A 17,597-nucleotide genomic window follows, 5' to 3' on the forward strand; every position below is an offset into this window, starting at 1 on the left:
TGCCTCTATTGTTTGGGTAACATCTTCAGTTCTCCAGTTGTGAGCTAATCTATATTCCCAGGCAAAACAGCTATTGAATGTTTGGCAGGTTTCTTAGTCCAAGTCAGATGAATCATAATTACTTAAATTCAGCCATCTGATGTTTTACTGAAAGTCCATTGATTCTTTGCCCCACTGGCTCTTGCACGTAAACCAAAGCACAGGACAGAATTTACACTGGTGGATTCTAGTTTCTTTTAGCCTTTCTACCAGAAGGAAGATTTAGACAAATTCATATTGCTAATTATTAGCAATTATTTTTGTAATTTTAAATTAACATACTATAAAGTTGACTTTTTTTGGTATGTGGTTCTGTGAGTTTTTTTTTCTTAACACTTAATTTGCAAATGATTTTAGATTTACAGAAGAGTTGAGAAGATAATTCAGAGTTCTCATTTATCTTTTACCCAGCTTCTTCTTAATGTTATCGTCTTACTTAACTGTGGTAAATTTATTAAAACTGAGAAATAAACATTAGTACAATACTGTTAACTAAACTACAGACTTTATTTGGATTTTACTAGTTTTTTTCACTGGTTTCCTTTTTCTATTCCGGGATCCAATCCAAGATACATTTCTGTAATTGTTTTGTCTCCTTAACCAGTTATCATCAAGTCGGTTCTGACTCATGCTGACCCCATGTGTGTAGAGTAGAACTGTGCTCCATAGAGCTTTTAATGGTTGATTTTTTAGAAGTAGATTGCTAGGCTTCTCTTCCAAGGTGCCTCTGGGTAGACTTGAACCTCTAACTTTTGAGTTAGCAGCCAACTGCATTAACTGTTTGTACCACTTAAAAACCCATTGCTGTCAAGTCAGTTCCGATTCAGAGGGACCCTGCAGGGATTCCATTTTGTCATACATGGTTATATAAAGTATTATAGGTGTTGCTAACAGTTAAACATCAGGAGATGACCTGAAAATCCAGATTTGTGACTCTCTTGAGAAATTAGATGAAAATTAGATGACCTGGTAATGCTGGGCCCACATTCCCACCTGGTATTGTCTCCTGTCCTGGGGTCAAGGCTGCCCCCTCAGTTGGGCACAGGTTCATCTGGCCCCTTACCTGCATTTGTGGAGCCCGCACAGGGTCCTGTGGGTATTTGGGTTTGCAACTGCAATGGTGTTTGCCTTGGATTATTAGGTTGGCAATCAGGGAGGCCCCAGGAGTTTACTTTGTGTGATTCTTGACAGAGAGTTATTGAAATAACTCATCAAAGTTTTTGAGAGGAAAGGGAACTTGGGACAGGGACTTGTGATAGGATCAGATAAGGCATGTGCCGCTGAAAGTCAGACATCTAATTTTGTCTTCTGTGCCCCTATCCTCTCCTCCTGGACATGCTGTCAGTTCCCTTTATGTCACCTGAGGTTTGATGATTTGATGAGTGAGGTTGGCTTAGAGTATGCCCCCTTTCATGGGCATTTTTGTTTGAACGCAGCGCAAAGCACTATATTTAAAGAACTAAGTGGAAGCTACAATGGTGGAATTTCAGGCATTCACTGATGGTATCCTTGTAATCTTATCCCAGGAATGTATAAAGATAGTAGCAGAAGGGTAGAGCACTTCCTTTTTGGATCCCTGTAGAAACACCAAACATATTATTAAAGGGGTGTTTACATGTGTGTAACTTGAAGGGTCTACACCTGCTTGGCCCGGTGTGGTAGCCACTAGCCCCATATAGTTGTTGAGCACTTAGAATGTGCTAGTCTGAACTGAGATGTGCTATAAGTTAAAATGCACACTGCATTTCAGCTATTTACTACAAAGGAGGAGCCCTGGTGGCTCAGTGGTTAAGAGCTCGGCTGCTAACCAAAAGGTCAGTGGTTCAAATCTATCAGCTGTTCCTTGGAAACCCCATGAGACAATTCTATTCTGTCCTGTAGGGTTGCCATGAGTCGGAATTGACTCTACAACAATGAGTTTGGTTTTTTGGTGTTTTTACTACAAAAGAAAAAACAAAATATGTCATTAATGGTTCTTTATATTGATAACACATCAAAATAATAATAAGTTGGATATTTTAGGTTCAATAAAACATATTGCTAAAGTTAATCTCACCTGTCTTTTTTCATGTGGCTACAAGAAAATTTTAAATTACGTATGGTTTACATTATGTTTCTAGAACAGACCTGCTATAGATTCTTTAATTGATGGGAGAAAGGGTGAGCAGCCTGTTTTTCAGGTCTTCATATAATAAAGTATGGACAGATTATGAGTGGTAAATTGTTTTCACAATTCTTGATTTTAATAAAGTTTATACATGACGGCTCACTTTATGTTTGGTGTGTTCAGGGAGATACAAATTTGCTTTTTCATTTCTTTAACTGTATTCATGGTGTGGCACCTCTATACCACCGTTAGGAGCAGGGGCTTGAAGCTAGACAGACGGTGCTTGGAATTCCAGCTTTGCTCTTTGACCTTAAGTCAATTATTTAACCTCCCTAATCCTCAGTGCCCTCCTCTATCAAATAGATTAAAAAAAAAAAAAAAAAATTTTTTTTTAGAGGTGATGATAATCCACCCCGTTGTGTGATGTTAAGGAAAATAATGTGTAAAATGCCCAGTATAATATCAAGGGCATGGTATTAGCACAGTGTCTGTTTATTTTTGCTTAATTATTATTCCTGATAATAGTAAAAAAAAAAAAAAAAAAAATCACTTCTATGAGGTAAGAGTAAGTCTGTCCCAACATTCAGGAAAAGGGATTATCAGGGTTGTGTGATATGGTATTGGGTCTGTTAAAGACATTTATAAATGGATTTTTGTCTGTTCACTACATGCATGGCATAGGGTTTTTATTATAAGCATATCAGCCTTCTCTGTGGTTGAGATTCAATATTTATCAAATCTCAGAGTAGACTAAATGACATATACTTTGTTTCAGAGGGTAGTGGGCCTGGTGACTTTTTGGGACATAAATGATTCATGATAACCTGAGAGAGTGAGGATGGACATAGTAACCAAAACCACGCGATGTCAGCATGTAACGGGGAACACTGATCTGCTCTTCATTTTGCCCTCCCCCTTTGTGGTCTTCCAACACACATGGGGCTACTATGTGATTTTCTTTCTTTCTTTTTTTTTTTGAGGAAAATAAACCTATGTCTTCTATATTTTCGAACTTTTATTATGTGCCTATGGAACTTACAGGAGTCCTGGTGTCTCAGTGATTAAGAGCTTGGCTGCTAACTGAAAAGGCTGGCAGTTTGAATCCACTAGCCGCTTCTTGGAAACCCCATGAGGCGGTTCTACCGTGTCCTTTAGGGTCACCATTGAGTCAGAATTGACTCGATGGCAACGGGTTTGGGTTTGTTTTTTGTGAAACTTATAATCCCTGGGTGGCTCAAACAGTTAAGCACTCAGCTACTAACTAAACAGGAGCTCTGCTGGTGCAGTGGTTAAGCACTCAACTGCTAACCAAAAGATTGGCAGTTTGAACCCACCGGCTACTCCTTGGGAGAAAAATGGCAGCAGTCTGCTTCTATAAAGATTAAAAAAAAAAAATTACAGCCTTGGAAACGCCACGGGGCAGTTCTTCTCTGCTCTGTAGGGTCACTGTGAGTCAAAATCAACTCGATAGCAAAGGGCTTCTTTTTAGTTTTACTAACTGAAAGGTCGGCAGTTCAAATCCACTTAGAGGTGCCTTGGAAGAAAGGCCAGGATATCTGCTTCCGAAAGGTTCTACTTTGACACACATGGGGTGGTCATGAGTTGGAATCAACTTGATGGTGACTGGTTTGGTTTCGTTTATGGAACTTATTAAACTATGTGTAAGATGAATGTGTTTAACCCTGGGGAACATCTGCATAAGTTAACTGCTATAGAGAAACCCTGAATGGAAAAATTGGGTACCAGGAATTATTGATGGACAGCTTTGTGTGGCCTTCATCCCTTCTTCTTTGATCATAAAAGAGTCAGGACCAAGAAGCTGGGACCCTGGGACTCAGAAGGCCTGCATCAGTGTACTGCTCTCAGATAAGAATTCACAGATGGTAAATGTTTTTGTGAAGCGAATCAATTTTTCCTGATATCTGTTAAAGGTACTACATTAATCATTCAGTGCCTCACAGCCATGGCTCTTGTACTACAAGTAGAAGACAAGTCTGGTATCTCCCACTTTTTTCCACAGTTTGACTTCCTTTAGCAGTGACTCTGAATGATTGACTTCCCTAGGCAATGACTCTTGAAATGATTAATAGAACTCTTTCTTGCTAGAGTAGCTCTCTGTTACCTATGGATGGTCTTGTTAAATCCAAATCAATAAGGTCGTGTATGTAGAAATGCTTTGCATGCTGAAAGCCCTTTATAACCTGGAAAGTGTTACTACTAACCTGACCATGGCCATTGGCCATGAAGTCTACTTGAACTCATCCACAGATTCCAGCTGCCCTCTCCTGGTATTACCTCTTGGTAGGTGTGGATGGTGCTCCCGTGGTGCTCCTCCTGCTGCCCTGCCTGGATCTCAGTTGGTATCTCACAGTCATAGTGAGCTTTGGCCACCAACTTTATAGGGTCTAACTGGATATAAAAGCTATGCCTATCTGGAATCCTCTGATTCTTGACTGATGGCCCCTCATCCTGAATTATTAATATCATTATTATTAATGTATAATAATAATAAGTGTAGCTAACAACTGGTTGTTTATTATATATGCCAGGCACTTTTGTAATTGATTTGCTTTTTTATTCTTTCAGCAATTCAAAGACGTAGACGTCGTTATAGCCATTAACCAATCAGTTGCTGTCGATTGATTCTGACGTGTGGTGACCCTTTGTGTCCAGAGTAGATGTGTGCTTCTAGGTTTTTCAGTGGCTGATGTTTTGGAAGTAGATGGCCAGACCTTTCTTCTGAGGTGGCTCTGGATGAATTCAAATCTGTGACTTTTTTGTTAGCAGCCGAGTGCTTTAACTGTTTGCACTATCACTGGCATTTATCCCCATTATACAGATGATAAAACTGAGGTGCAGAAAGGTTAAATAACTTGCCCAGCGTTATCGGATTGAGTCTGTTTGAAGCTAGGTCTATTGGAGACTATATTCTGCACTTTTAATTCTGCTCACTTTCTGATCTTTCCTGCATTGTTTTACTTCTCTCCTACCACCTGTCTAAATATTCTCAGTCTTCAAATGCAAGCTCCACCTCTGAAGTGACATTTTCGTTAAGAACTCCAGGCCAAAATGTTATGTGCTTTTACTCCCCTGGATCTAAACTAACTAAAATATGTCATGCGTGTCCCTGTTGTTTAGCTCTTTGCAATGTATTTTTTTCCTGATTGCTTCTTGTACATCAATCTTGTTTTCTCCAACTTTACTGACAGTTCTTCTAAGGTAGGAGCATTTTACATGTCTCTTTTAAATTTTCCAAAATACTTAACCACAATAGTGAGTGAGCGTATTAGAAAACATTCAAGAAATGGGTGTAGAGCATTTGGGACAGACAGTGTTGGTTGGCTGACCCATCCCCATGTACTGTTCTCTTCATCTTAGCCTGTGGAGTGGTGATTGGTGTAGGGTAGTGGTTCTCAACCAGTGAGAATTTTGACCCTCAGGGGACACTGGGCAATGTCTAGAGACATTTTTGGAAACCTTTTGGTGGCATAGTGGTTAAGAGTTTGGCTGCTAACCAAAAGGTCGGCAGTTCAAATCTACCAAGTGCTCCTTGGAGACTCTATGGGGCAGTTCTACTCTGTCCTATAGGGTCGCTGTGAGTCGGAATCCACTTGATGGCAAAGGGGGTTTTTTTTTTTTTTTTGAGATTTTTGATTGTCACAACTTGGGAGTAGGGTTTGTCATCTAGTGGGTAGAGGCCTGGAATGTTGCTAAGCATCCTACAACGCACAGGACAGTTCTCCATAATAAAGAATTTTCTGCTCCAAAATGCCAATAGTGTGGAGGCTGAGAAACCTTGATCTAAAGGTAGCCATGTGGCACAATCTGGCCAATTAAATATAAAAGAGACTCTGCTGAGGCCTTTGGGGAGAGATTTGCTTTCCTGAGGCAGGAGTTTCCCCTTCCTGTTGGATGCTTCTCCTTCCTGCCTTCAACATGGCTTTAACCTGGAGGTAGGACATCCGTCTTGTGAACAAGAGATAATAAACATGAAGATAGAAGTCGACACGCTAAGGATGGAGGAGTGAAAAGATAAAAAGTGCTTGGATCCCTGATGGATCATTGAGCAGCTCTACCAGTACTGGAGTGCCTACACATTGATTTTTTGGGCATGAGACGAATAAATCTTCCCTTGCTTGCGCTGAATTTTCTCTTATTTTCAGCCAAACACATTCCTAACTAATACACCACAGAAACTTGAGTTGGAAAAGACCTAAGCATAATGTCTTGCTTAATCAAGGGCTCCGTCTCCAACATTTCTAGTGACATAATTCAATGCTTAGGGAAGGAGTCTAATATTGTTACAGACCTGTAATCTATAATCATTCAAAAATTCTCCCTTACTTTGAGTGAAATCTATTCCCTGAAGCTTCTCCTCAGGACCTAGTTTTATGTTTTGTTATTGTGATTTACCTGGGCGGTGTCTCCCATATTGTCAAGATGCCAGTGGAAAGTCATCCTGGTCAAACTGGCAAGCGCTGATAGACATGCTCTTCCAATATTTTGGAATAATGTTCTAGAAAATAATATTCTTTTCTTGGACCATTCTTTAGAGCCAGACCTTTCTTTCTCTTTCAAAGGCAGGGCCTTTGATAAGATAGGATGTCTCCTCCAGGGCCCCCAAGCCCTTTGGTTTCCTACCTAGGACTTAAGAATTAACACAGATATCCCAGGCACTTTTGATGTTATGACCACATGAATGAGCCGAACAATAGTTTAGTATTCCTATTCTATTCTCCATATCTTGGACAGGATGCCGGCTCCATATCTTGGACAGGATGCCGGGACTATTGCCATCCCCAGTTACATTTGTTTTCTGTCCAGTCCACAATAGGTACCTCAGAACCTCTCAGAGTAAATACTACCTGCCATTGTCTTGACCTGTCTTTTTCTGTTGGTTTTTGTGCAGTGTGAGATGTTGACCCTGCTTCTGCTACGCACTTTGTTATGAAAGTGTGTGGTGAGACATGTTTTATTGAATACTTTAAAATTCACTGCCCTACTGCTTGTACCTCTTCACAAAATGCTCCTCCTTAGGCTTACAGTACCAGAAGGAGGTTCCATTGGCTGGGCTTTCCTCCCTCTGAGGCTGTGGGCCAGTCATTCAGTGAGTTTGTTCAACTTGTCTTACAGTCTTTGCAGGCTTACTAGTTAGTTGGCTGCATAAGCAGAGGGGATTTGAAAAACCAGAGATTTGGTTTAATTAAAGAGAGGGGGGAAGGTCTGGGCAGCAAGTATCCTGGGTTGATGGAGTGTCATCCTCACCTTGTAACTCAGCTGAAAATATTCTCTCAGTTTAGCGCATGGTCCCAGCATGGAAAGATGCACAAAGGTTGTTTTTCCTGGCACTTCTCCCTCCCATATGGTCGCTCCCTACTGCCCGCTGGCCACCATGTCCTTATCTTGCTGGAGCTGCATCACAGGTGTTGGGTGCTGTTTAATTTTGAGTTAATTGGGCATTTTGCTGCTAGACTCTTGTGTGGTTTCTTGAACTCATGAATTAGTCATTAAGTTGTGTTTACCAGACAGGCACCCTGGCAGTCTGTGGTCTGTTCAGCTGACCTTCTTTTAGAAAGATGCTGTTTGTGCAGGCTTTAGTGAATGATGGTGGAAAAACACTGAATTCTCTTAAGGAACCCTCTAACAGCAGCCTTGCTTTTACTTCCAGCTCCTCTCTTTGCAGGTAATTCAGAATGGCTACTCTTAGTGGGGTTACCTGTTGGGGTGGGGAGGAAGACATCTTCCAAACTGTTGTATTATTTTGGTAGCACCCAGTAAGAGTTGAGGAAAGTCAATTATTTGAATCGATTTTCCCCAGGAGGACTCACCCCTAACCCACTGCTGTTGAGTTGATTCCAACTCATGGCGACTCCATGTGTTATGTAGTCGAACTGCTCAATAGGTTTTTCTGGCTGCAATCTTTTATGGAAGCACATCGCCAGGCTTTTCTTCTGCACCACCAAATGGGTTCGAACCACCAACCCTTAGGTTAGTGGTTGATTGCAAGCTGGTTGCACCACCCAGGGCCCTTGCTTAATTAGATCGGATAATGGGAATTTCCTAGTTAGAGCGGTTGTTGTCAGATTCTGTTTCTATTTAAACTGGGAAAGCATTTGAAATTTCAGACTCACAAATCCATACCACAAAACGCCCAAATAGGCTAAAGGAGTGTATAGACAATTGTGGTGTTATTATTGTAATTTTTTAATGTTTAATATGTTCTGAGAAGCTGTTTTTTACTACCAGTCATGAGTAGTAGTAAGTTTCCCAGGTCAGGGTGAACAACCTGTAATTCTGTGGTTAAGGAACTATGAAATAAGCAGCTTGAACTCCTTTCTTATGTTTGAAGTGCCTTACTAACTGGTGGGTGGTAATGAAGTGAAACTGGAACTGTTTCACTTTACTCACTTGGGATGAACTAACGTACTGTGACGGGCACGTTGTTTCTGACAGAAAATTTATGGATTGCACAAGATTGCCAGTGTGATCATCTCAGAATTTGAAATCACGCGCTTCATGGTTTTATTCCAGTGCAGGACGAAGCTTTTCTGTGGGCACATATTGAGCTGGTGGTAAGCTTTTAATCTGAAAACTTGGACCAGTTTGTCTTGTTCACTGATTTTGTTCATATAAGGAATACTACAGGGTGTCTTACTTGCTTAAAAAAAAAGTCTTTTTGGTAATAGCAATTAATATTGATCATATAATGCATAGACCAACTGTTTCTATGAATCATTCCTAAATTGTGAAAACAACTTGTATTTTGTCCTTGGCTGTTGCCTTAAAAACATCAGCAGATGATGTTCTCCTGGCTGTAAGTTTTCTTTTATGGGATAAAAGATGGCTTTCATTTCTGGACACTGTATTTTAGTTGAATTATACTTTCATTTCTGCTCATATTAGATAGATAGTAGAGAAAAAGTGAGAATAGGAAAGCAGGTGCCATATTGCTTTAATATGATGTATAAAAAATATCCAAGGCCTTCTATTATTTTCTGGGGATTGGAGCACATGCTATAGATATACCAAAAAAACAAACCGTAGCGACCCTATAGGACAGGGTAGAACTGCCTCCTAGGAATTTCCTAGCTGTAATCTTTATGGGAGCAGATTGCCAGGTCTTTTCTCCCATGAATTGGCTGGTGGATTTGAACTGCCGACTTTTCAGTTAGCAGCCAAGTGCTTAATCACAGTGCCAAGAGTAAAAATTAGAAAATTAATCAAGTAAGATGTTACCTATTATACTTAAACATAATATTTTTAAAGTACACCATACTAACGTGGTGATTGTAAACTTACCTCACCTAAATCAAACAACAGAGAAATTATATGGTGACCCCCCTGCCCCCCGTGTTGGTTGGGACATATAAACCAAAAATTCAAACCCATTGCCATCGAGTCGGTTCCGAGTCATATAGAGCCACCTTATTATTATAAAGGAGCAATGCATCCCTGAAGTAAATAATAAGTAGTCACTAGCTGTTTGTGTGAGAATCTATAATTTGTTCAAGGCTAGCCCCTTATCAAGCAGTGGCAATGAGTACCATGCGTTTCTGAGAAACAGTGCCAAGAAATGTTCTGCAACAAAGGGAGCCTTAGTATGTAAGCAATTTAATAGATATAATGACTGAAGGAGAGTCCAGAGTTGGGATCAGTGATCGTGTGAATAAAGACATTGAGCTGTAGAAATCTCTTAGGATGGCAGTTTTATTATATGGCCGTTGTTACAAGAATGCTGATTGTTTAGTCCAGTTTGAGGAGCTAAATGTGAATGTATGATCATGCTGTGTGTGGTTTGTTCTGTGCTGTGTGGGTATTTATTATTGGTATCGTGGTTTGTCCTTTTTCTACAGGATGGCCACTGGATGGTGTGGTCACAAGCTTTTTGGGTGCCAGAATGGGCAGGCCCCCTCTTGATTTGCTCCTGCTGGGCAGACGTCTGTGAATGTCCCTGTGGCTGAGACTCTTCCATACTGGCCAGAAAGCATAGCTGGAAGGACTGGGACTGGCTGATATGGGCTGACACCCATGCAGCCCTGCAGTTTGAAGCCTTTCTTGTGGTTTTCAGTGAGCCGGTGTTTCAAACCACGTGACAGGGCAGACTGCTTTCTCAGACGCTTTCTCTTGATTGCTTACTTCTCCTGACTCATTGAGGCTCTGTCTGTTGATGAGGACTTCCTGCTAGATTTGACACTGGACCCCGGATGGCAGAAAATATTAAGCTGGCCCTGTCTCAGAGACAAACAGGAAGACACTCAGCGGAGCGAGACTTCAAGCAGACACAGAGCTTCTTGGCTCAGTTGCATTTCGGGTGTGTGGGTTTGCATTTGGAATTTGAGAGGAGGCGCTCTAGTGGCATGCTAATTTCTCCGCGACCCCCCCCCTCCCCCAGATGCTGGGATTGCCTTCCCTTGCTTGTTGCTGCAGAGCAACAGAAATGGGAATGGTTTCCTGTGGGTGCCCTGATGTGCACAGTGGGGGAGCCAGGGAGCTGATCCCCAGGCATTTTTCTCATTTCTGAATCCCTGAGTCTGGCTCTTCCCATCGGGCTATTGGGCTGATTGTTACCAGTGTTTCCCACTGTGTAAATGAAAGGTTTGACCAAGTCTGGCCGAATAGTTTAGGATTTTATAAAAATGAAAGCACTTTTTTTTTTTTAAAACAATGAGAAAAGTTTGACTTTGAACATGACATTGTTGACCTAAATGAATGCAGGCATGTTAAAGGAATAAAAGGGAGAGAACGTTTTACTGCAGGTAGGCTGGGCCTGTCCTTTGCAGGTGGATCAGTGTCCAAATGGAGGCTGTCAGCTAAGACCTCCTTCAGCATCCCTGAGGGGTGGGGAGAGCAGGTGTGTCACAGTGCAGTCATTGTTCATTGTCTTCTCACTCACATTTTAAAAAAACTGCACTGCCTTTAAAATCCTATTAATAGAATGTTGAATAAGGAGTAAGAGTACCTAGGTTTTCCCCCTCCTTCCATCAGTTATAAGAGGAATCTAGGAAAGTCATTATTTCTTGTCTTTGTGTGTGTGAAGAGGGGAGGGAATGAGGGAGAGAAGAGAGACTGACTTTTTTTGAATTAGGGAAAAGAGTATCTTAGAGCAGGGAGTGAGAATTTAAAAGATATCTGAGCTCCTTGTAAGAAAACTTTCCTAGACCGTTAACTATGTAGGGGGTAGTGTTTCCATCATTCAGAGGCAGGTTTTTAAATCTACTATTGACCTCTTATCTTCAATTTGTTTAGTCTGTGGGGCCTTGAGGCCTGGAAGCTCTTTTGGAATCTCTGATAAACCACAGGCACCTTTTTCATTGTGTCAGATTCAGCTTATCTACTAGGAAATATCTTTTAAAAGAACATAATTCTTTTTTCCATCATTTTTTTCTGGGCCAGAACAGAAGGCTGGGAAGCCAAGGCAAAAACTGTTCAAATTATTGTGGCTAAGAGAAGAGATTTGACCCCGTGGCAGGGGGACCACTGAGAAGAGCTGAGTAGGGGGTCAGATTGAGAAGTGTGTGGCCTAGACTCTCCAGTTGATGCTTTTAGTTCACTTGAAGTATTATGGTTGTTGTGGTGTTGTTAGCTGACATTGAGTTGACTCTGACTCATGACCTTATGTACAACAGATTTTGTTGCCTGGTCCTGCATTATTCTCAGTTACCATCATGCTCCAGCCCATCATTGCAGCTATTGTGCCAGTCCATCTCATTGAGGGTCTCTCTCGCCCTCACTGGCCCTCTACTTCACCACACGATACCCTCCTCCAGTGACTGATCCCTCCTGTTGATGTGTTCAAAGCAAGCGAGTCACACAGTATTGTGTTGTGATCCATAGGTTTTAATTGGCTAATTTTCAGAAGTAGATCACCAGACTTTTCTTTCTAGTTTGTCCTAGTCTAGAAGCACCGGAAAACCTGTCCACCGTGGGTGACCCCGATGGTATTTGAAATACCAGTGGCATAGCTTCCAGCATCACAGCAACACGCAAACCACCACAGTATAACAAACGGACGGATGAGTGGTAGACATCTTTAATTCACTTGAAATGTTATGATTAGGCCTGGCTTTATTCATATTGAAGCATGGACATGTATATGACAGCCATATGCATGTGATTTTAGGGTTATTAACTATTCTGGAATGTTCTAACCATTGCTTAGTTTTACATAACAGCCTTGAGTAACTAGAATGCTTTGGAAGGAAGCCTCTCCTGGTTAAACTGAGGTTTTATATCCATTTGTGGTCAATCATGTTGGAAATGTTTCTAAAATGCATGAGTGTGCCTTTGGGGAGGGGTGCTCAGTATGCATTTTTATCCTTTAGTGATGGAGACTTACTTTTTTTTGTATGTTGGGGGCTCAGGATACATTCTTTTCTAGAACTTTACACAGAAGATGTGAGTAATCGAGCTGATTCTGAAGTGTGGATTCCTCAAATGCGTTCTGTGGGTGTGTTTGCGTGTTTTTAAAATAATTCTTAATGGTTTGTTTCTGCTTATTTGTTATGTTGACTAATTTTTTTTTCTTTTAGAAGTAGCAGAAGTTTTATGATGGTTCTACAAAGTTTAAATACACGTTATTCCAATAAATGGAAATGTGTAATTGCAAAGCAGTGTCATTAACCTTGGCAGACCCATGAGTTCTGAAACTTGTTTTTATCACCTTTAGCTTTTTCTTTTCTCTCTCCCTCTATTTCTTTCTAGGACTCAAGGTCTTCCCTCTCCTCCCCAACGGCCAGCCAAACCTGATCTCAGCCCATTCTTTGACATTTGAAATTCATTTTTAGGACTTTAACCCAGGGCTTTGAACCAGTTCCTTCTGTTTGAACCCCCCTGCTGAGAATGTGAATTTGTAACAAGGTCCCAGCAAGTTATACATAAGAATCACCCAGGGACCTTGTTAAACTGTAGATTTTGACTCCGTATATCTGGGAGTGGACATCCTCAGCAGGGAACTTGTTAGAAATTCACATTCTCAGCAGGGGAACAAACCAGTTCAAAGCCCTGCTGTAACCTTAACATATATTAATGAAAATAACTTATATTTAGCTCCTTACATCTCCCAGCAATAATTGCAGTTAGCCTTTTCCTTATTTTTGGTATGAGAAGCTTTATATCCTGCTAAAGGAATTTCCGGACCTATAGTTTTGGGTAGGGATATTTTTAGTTGTGAGCTTATTCCAAGAACCCTTAGAATCACGTCACTTTGTAAAGTGCTGCTCCAGCTGTCACTCAGGCAGGAGACTACCAGCATAATGGATAACCTTTGCACATGACCATTTCTGAGGTCATTCCAGAAAGGAGCAGCTTTGTTTTCTCAACTAAGTGAGAGACTTGAAAGAAAATCAGTAAAACACAGTTCCCCTGTGTGTAGAGTTGTCCATTCTGGAATTGTATTTGCACTGAATCTAATTGAGCAAACATTCATTGAAGGGCAACTGTGTGTAGTTTAAACTGCTATACCTAAAACATCCATTGCCATGGAGTTGATTCTGACTCATAGTGACGCTATAGGACAAAGTAAAACTGCCCCATAGGGTTTCCAAGGCTGTAAGTCTTCACAGAAGCAGACTACCACATCTTTCTCCTGTGGAGTGGCTGGTAGATTTGAACCACCGACCTTTCTGTTAGCAGCCGAGTGCTTAACCACTGCACCACCGGCGCTCCCTAAAACCTGTAGTAGTTGTCAAAACAAAACATCTGTTCCTCTTCTACTCTAAGATACGTAATGTATGAAGAAACAGATAGTGAGTGTGTGACCAGTGTAGAAGGACTCTAAAATTCTGGACCTTGGAAGTATTTCTCAGGATGCTACATGTATGGAAAAAAAAAGTTCTGTGAACAAGTAAATTTGAGGAAAGGTGGGTTAAGTGAAGTTGGACAGGGTTTTTTTTTTTTTTTTTTAAAGCTGGAGCTCCAAGATGGGGAGGATGTATATAGTGTTTCCCAAATTTATTTCACCACAGGTTCTTTATTTTTCTTGGAGCATCTCAGGAAACTGGTGTTCCCTGGAGAACACACTGGAAGATGCTGTACTAGACTGCAGAAGTGTTTGTTCTGTCTTCTTAGGGGGCTCTTTTATATTGGTGTATATGTATTTATTGTTCAGAATCAGAAAACTTTAAATGTTGTGGTAAATAGATCCCTGCTAGTAATTTTCTCCATTGGTTAAAAGGAGCGTGCTTGTATTTCACTTGGATATTAGTGAGGTTTTGAAGGGGCTGGGATCCAAAGGTGATGGTGATGATGATAACTACCATTGAATGAGCTCTTACTTGGTGCCAGGTACCATGCTGAGTATTTCCTTTGCAGCCTCATTAGCGGGAGGCAGGAATTAGCAGCAGTTTTATGGATGCGAGGGTGCCTTGCCCAATATGCCGTTTATGAAGTGCTAACAACATGCCAAGCATTTTTTTTTTTTTATAAAGACGATGACTTTCGGATTTTGAGAAAATTGTAGATTCATATGCAGTTTTAGGAAATAATGCAGAGAGCTTCTGTATACCCAGTGTTCACCTACTTTTCTCTAGTGGTAACATCTTGCATAACTAGAGTACAGCATCACAACCAGGAAATTAACATTGATGCCATCCATGAGCCTTACTTAGATTTCATTGTCTGCACACGCACTCATTTGTGTGTATATGCATGCGCATGTGTGTGTGTATTTAGTTCTGTGCAGTTTTATCACATGTGAAAGTTTGTGTGGCTGTCACCATGGTCAAGATACAGAACAGTTCTGTCACAAGGTTTTCTCATGGTGCATTTTTTTTTATAACTGCAGCCAACTCTCCGCCTCTCGCCCCCCACAATCTCTGGCAATGACTAATCTGTTCTTCATCTCTGTAATTTTGTAATATCAAGGATGCTATGTAAATGGAATCATACAGTATGTAACCTTTTGAGATTGGCTTTTTCACAGGCTGGCCACTTTGAATATACTGTTTCTAGTCTTTACATCAGTCATACAAAGTAAAAAACCAAACCAAAACAAAAAAACCCTGTTCCTGTCAAGCTAATTCTGACTCATGGTGACCCTGTGTGTGTCAGAGTAGAGCTGTGCCCCACAGAGTTTTCAGTGGCTGATTTTTGGGAAGTAGATCTTCAGGCCGTTCTTCCAAGGAACGTCTTTTTGATTTGGGTAGACTCTCAAACCTCTGGGTGAGCTTGAACCTCTGACCTTTTGGTTTAGCAGCCAAGTATGTTAACCATTTGTGCCACCCAGGAACAACCCATTGCTGTAAAGTTGATTCTAAATCATGAGTGACCCTGTAGGACAGAGTAGAACTGCCCCATAGGTTTTCAGGGAGCGGCTGGTGGATTTGAACTGCTGACCTTTTGGTTAGCAGCCAAGTTCTTAAGCACTACGCTGCCAGGGCTCCCCTCTACCAGGTAAAAAAAAAAAAAAAAAATTTTTTTTCCTACCAGGTAGGAATTATGAATTCTCTTTCATAGATGAGGAAATGAAGCCTCTGAGGTAAAGTGACATGCCCAGTGCTACATAGTAGTGGACCTGAGAGCCAGGAAGGAGCCCAGGTGACCTGACTGGATCTTTGGGGTCATTTCACTCCAGCTTGACCCTCCTCTGGGATTCACATTCCATTCTTTCACATACACAAGTCTACTTTTCTCTTCCTCTGTACTTGAAACCAGGTTTCTTAAGCTTTTTTTTTTTTTTATTTTAGAAAACCTTAACTTTTGAGAAAGGAAATTGAATCACGTTATTATGTCAGAAGTGCAGAGAATGTGTATTTTTTCTGTCCAGCTCTGTTTTGAGCATGCTACCATTTTCAGAGTTTTCTGGGCTGACCTTTATCACCTTGGTTTTCCTGACACTATAGCACAGATGATAGAGATGGCTGTAACAGGTGTAAATGCGGCAAATTCTTGCACACCGTTTCTTGAGTCTGCAGCATACCCAAGTGGCGTGCTCAGCCTACTAGCTTTGGTTACTGTGGTGCTAAACGTATACTCCCAGATCCTTTGGGACTTAAGTCGCTGCAAACAAGAAGCTGTCAGTGCGCTTAGGGATGGGGTGGGAAAACAGAACACATAGATTTCTGTGAATCACAGTAATGCCAGATGAAATATACTTAGGAGAAAATTTCAGTGCTGGAAAAGGATGAAGCATTTAAAAATCTCTGTGTGGGATGCAGTTTTTAACAAGATTAGGAACCAGCCAGCAAAATGTAATTTCCTGTTGATCACTGAACCTCCTCAGACATGCTCCTCTCTCAGGATCTGTGTACTCGCCATTCCCTATGCTCAGAAAACTCTTTTCCTCCATATAGCCGCAAGACTTGGCTCACTCCCTCACATTCTTCAAGTCTTTGCTCATGTGTTGCCTTCTCACTGTAGCCTTACCTGATATTTAAAATTGTAACACCCCCACCCCCACCCTCACCCTCACCCCACCCCCCTTCTTTTTCTTCAGCATCTACAGTGTCATAAACCAGTTGCCATAGAGGTGGTTCTGACTTACGGAGACCCTGTGTGTTTCAGAGTAAAACTGTGCTCCACTGGGTTTTCAGTGACTGTGATCATTCGGAAGTAGATTGTCAGGCCTTTCTTCCGAGGCGTCTCTGGGTGGATTCGAACCGCAAGCTGTCGGTTAGTAGCCAGGTGCTTAACTGTTTGTGCCATAAAGGTCTATGTCTTACTTATGTGATTACCTGTTGTTTCCCCTGCTGGAATGTAAGCCTCTTGAGGGCAGGAAGTTTTGTCTGTTTTGCTCACTGCCATATCCCTAGCCTCTTAGAATAGTACCTAGCAGGTATTCAATATGAACAAGTATTACTTGAATAAGAATGTTTTCAAGAGTCAAGATCCGTTTGAATTAAGTTGACCAAGAGTGTTGTTTTGTAGCACACGAGAGAAAAATCATGTCTGCAGAAGCTGGCTCCTGGTAGAATGTTCCACTCATTTAAACATGTTGAGTCAGTTCAATACAAATGTGTTCTCTCTTTTGCCTACTAACATGTTTCTAGAAGTGACTTTTTCATTGGAAAATAATGGACTTTGGGGGAGCTCTTTCAGATGTAAAGGAAATTAACCAGCAGGTCTAGGTAATTGAACCTTGCAAACTGTAGAAATGTTTATACTTCTGCCAAATTGAAGCGTGAGTTCAGTGTTCGCATAGCCACCTGTGTAATTACTCACATTAGCATTCCGGCATGTATTTGCTGAGCTACACTCTTCAATTTTGCAATAAAAGTATTTTCACATGTTGCCTGCTACTGTGAAAATTGGTTTCCCACATACATTTGGGAAAACTTGTGCTAGAGTTTTAATTTTGAGGTAGTGGTCTAGTGCTGTATAACACTGGCTTTCTTGGTAGAAGTGGGAATTTGTGATCTAAATCAAATCTTGGTTTGAATTTTTTTTGGGGGGGCTGTTTTTGTTTTGTAAGTGTTAGGAATAGAAACAGAAATAAATATTGCTCTAAGGATAGATT

At 41.1% G+C, this 17,597-nt stretch overlaps 2 protein-coding genes across 9 annotated transcripts in view; one reads left to right on the forward strand and one right to left on the reverse strand.

Annotated features, from left to right (window-relative positions):
- Positions 1–17,597, reverse strand: part of LOC104846471 (cytidine monophosphate-N-acetylneuraminic acid hydroxylase) — a 499,820-nt gene that overhangs the window by 372,467 nt on the left and 109,756 nt on the right. The gene's annotated exons all lie outside the window — the stretch shown is intronic.
- Positions 1–17,597, forward strand: part of CARMIL1 (capping protein regulator and myosin 1 linker 1) — a 390,198-nt gene that overhangs the window by 85,041 nt on the left and 287,560 nt on the right. Inside the window, exons 1-2 of one of the 6 annotated variants that reach the window (XM_023555749.2) lie at positions 8,163–8,718; positions 10,000–10,457. The exons of 3 other annotated variants lie outside the window; for them this stretch is intronic. The gene's annotated coding sequence lies outside the window, so the exon portion shown is untranslated. 2 more of the 6 variants (XM_023555754.2, XM_023555748.2) reach the window with 2 other exon arrangements.

Source organism: Loxodonta africana, chromosome 1 (genome assembly GCF_030014295.1).
Source record: "Loxodonta africana isolate mLoxAfr1 chromosome 1, mLoxAfr1.hap2, whole genome shotgun sequence".
Lineage (NCBI taxonomy): Eukaryota > Metazoa > Chordata > Mammalia > Proboscidea > Elephantidae > Loxodonta > Loxodonta africana.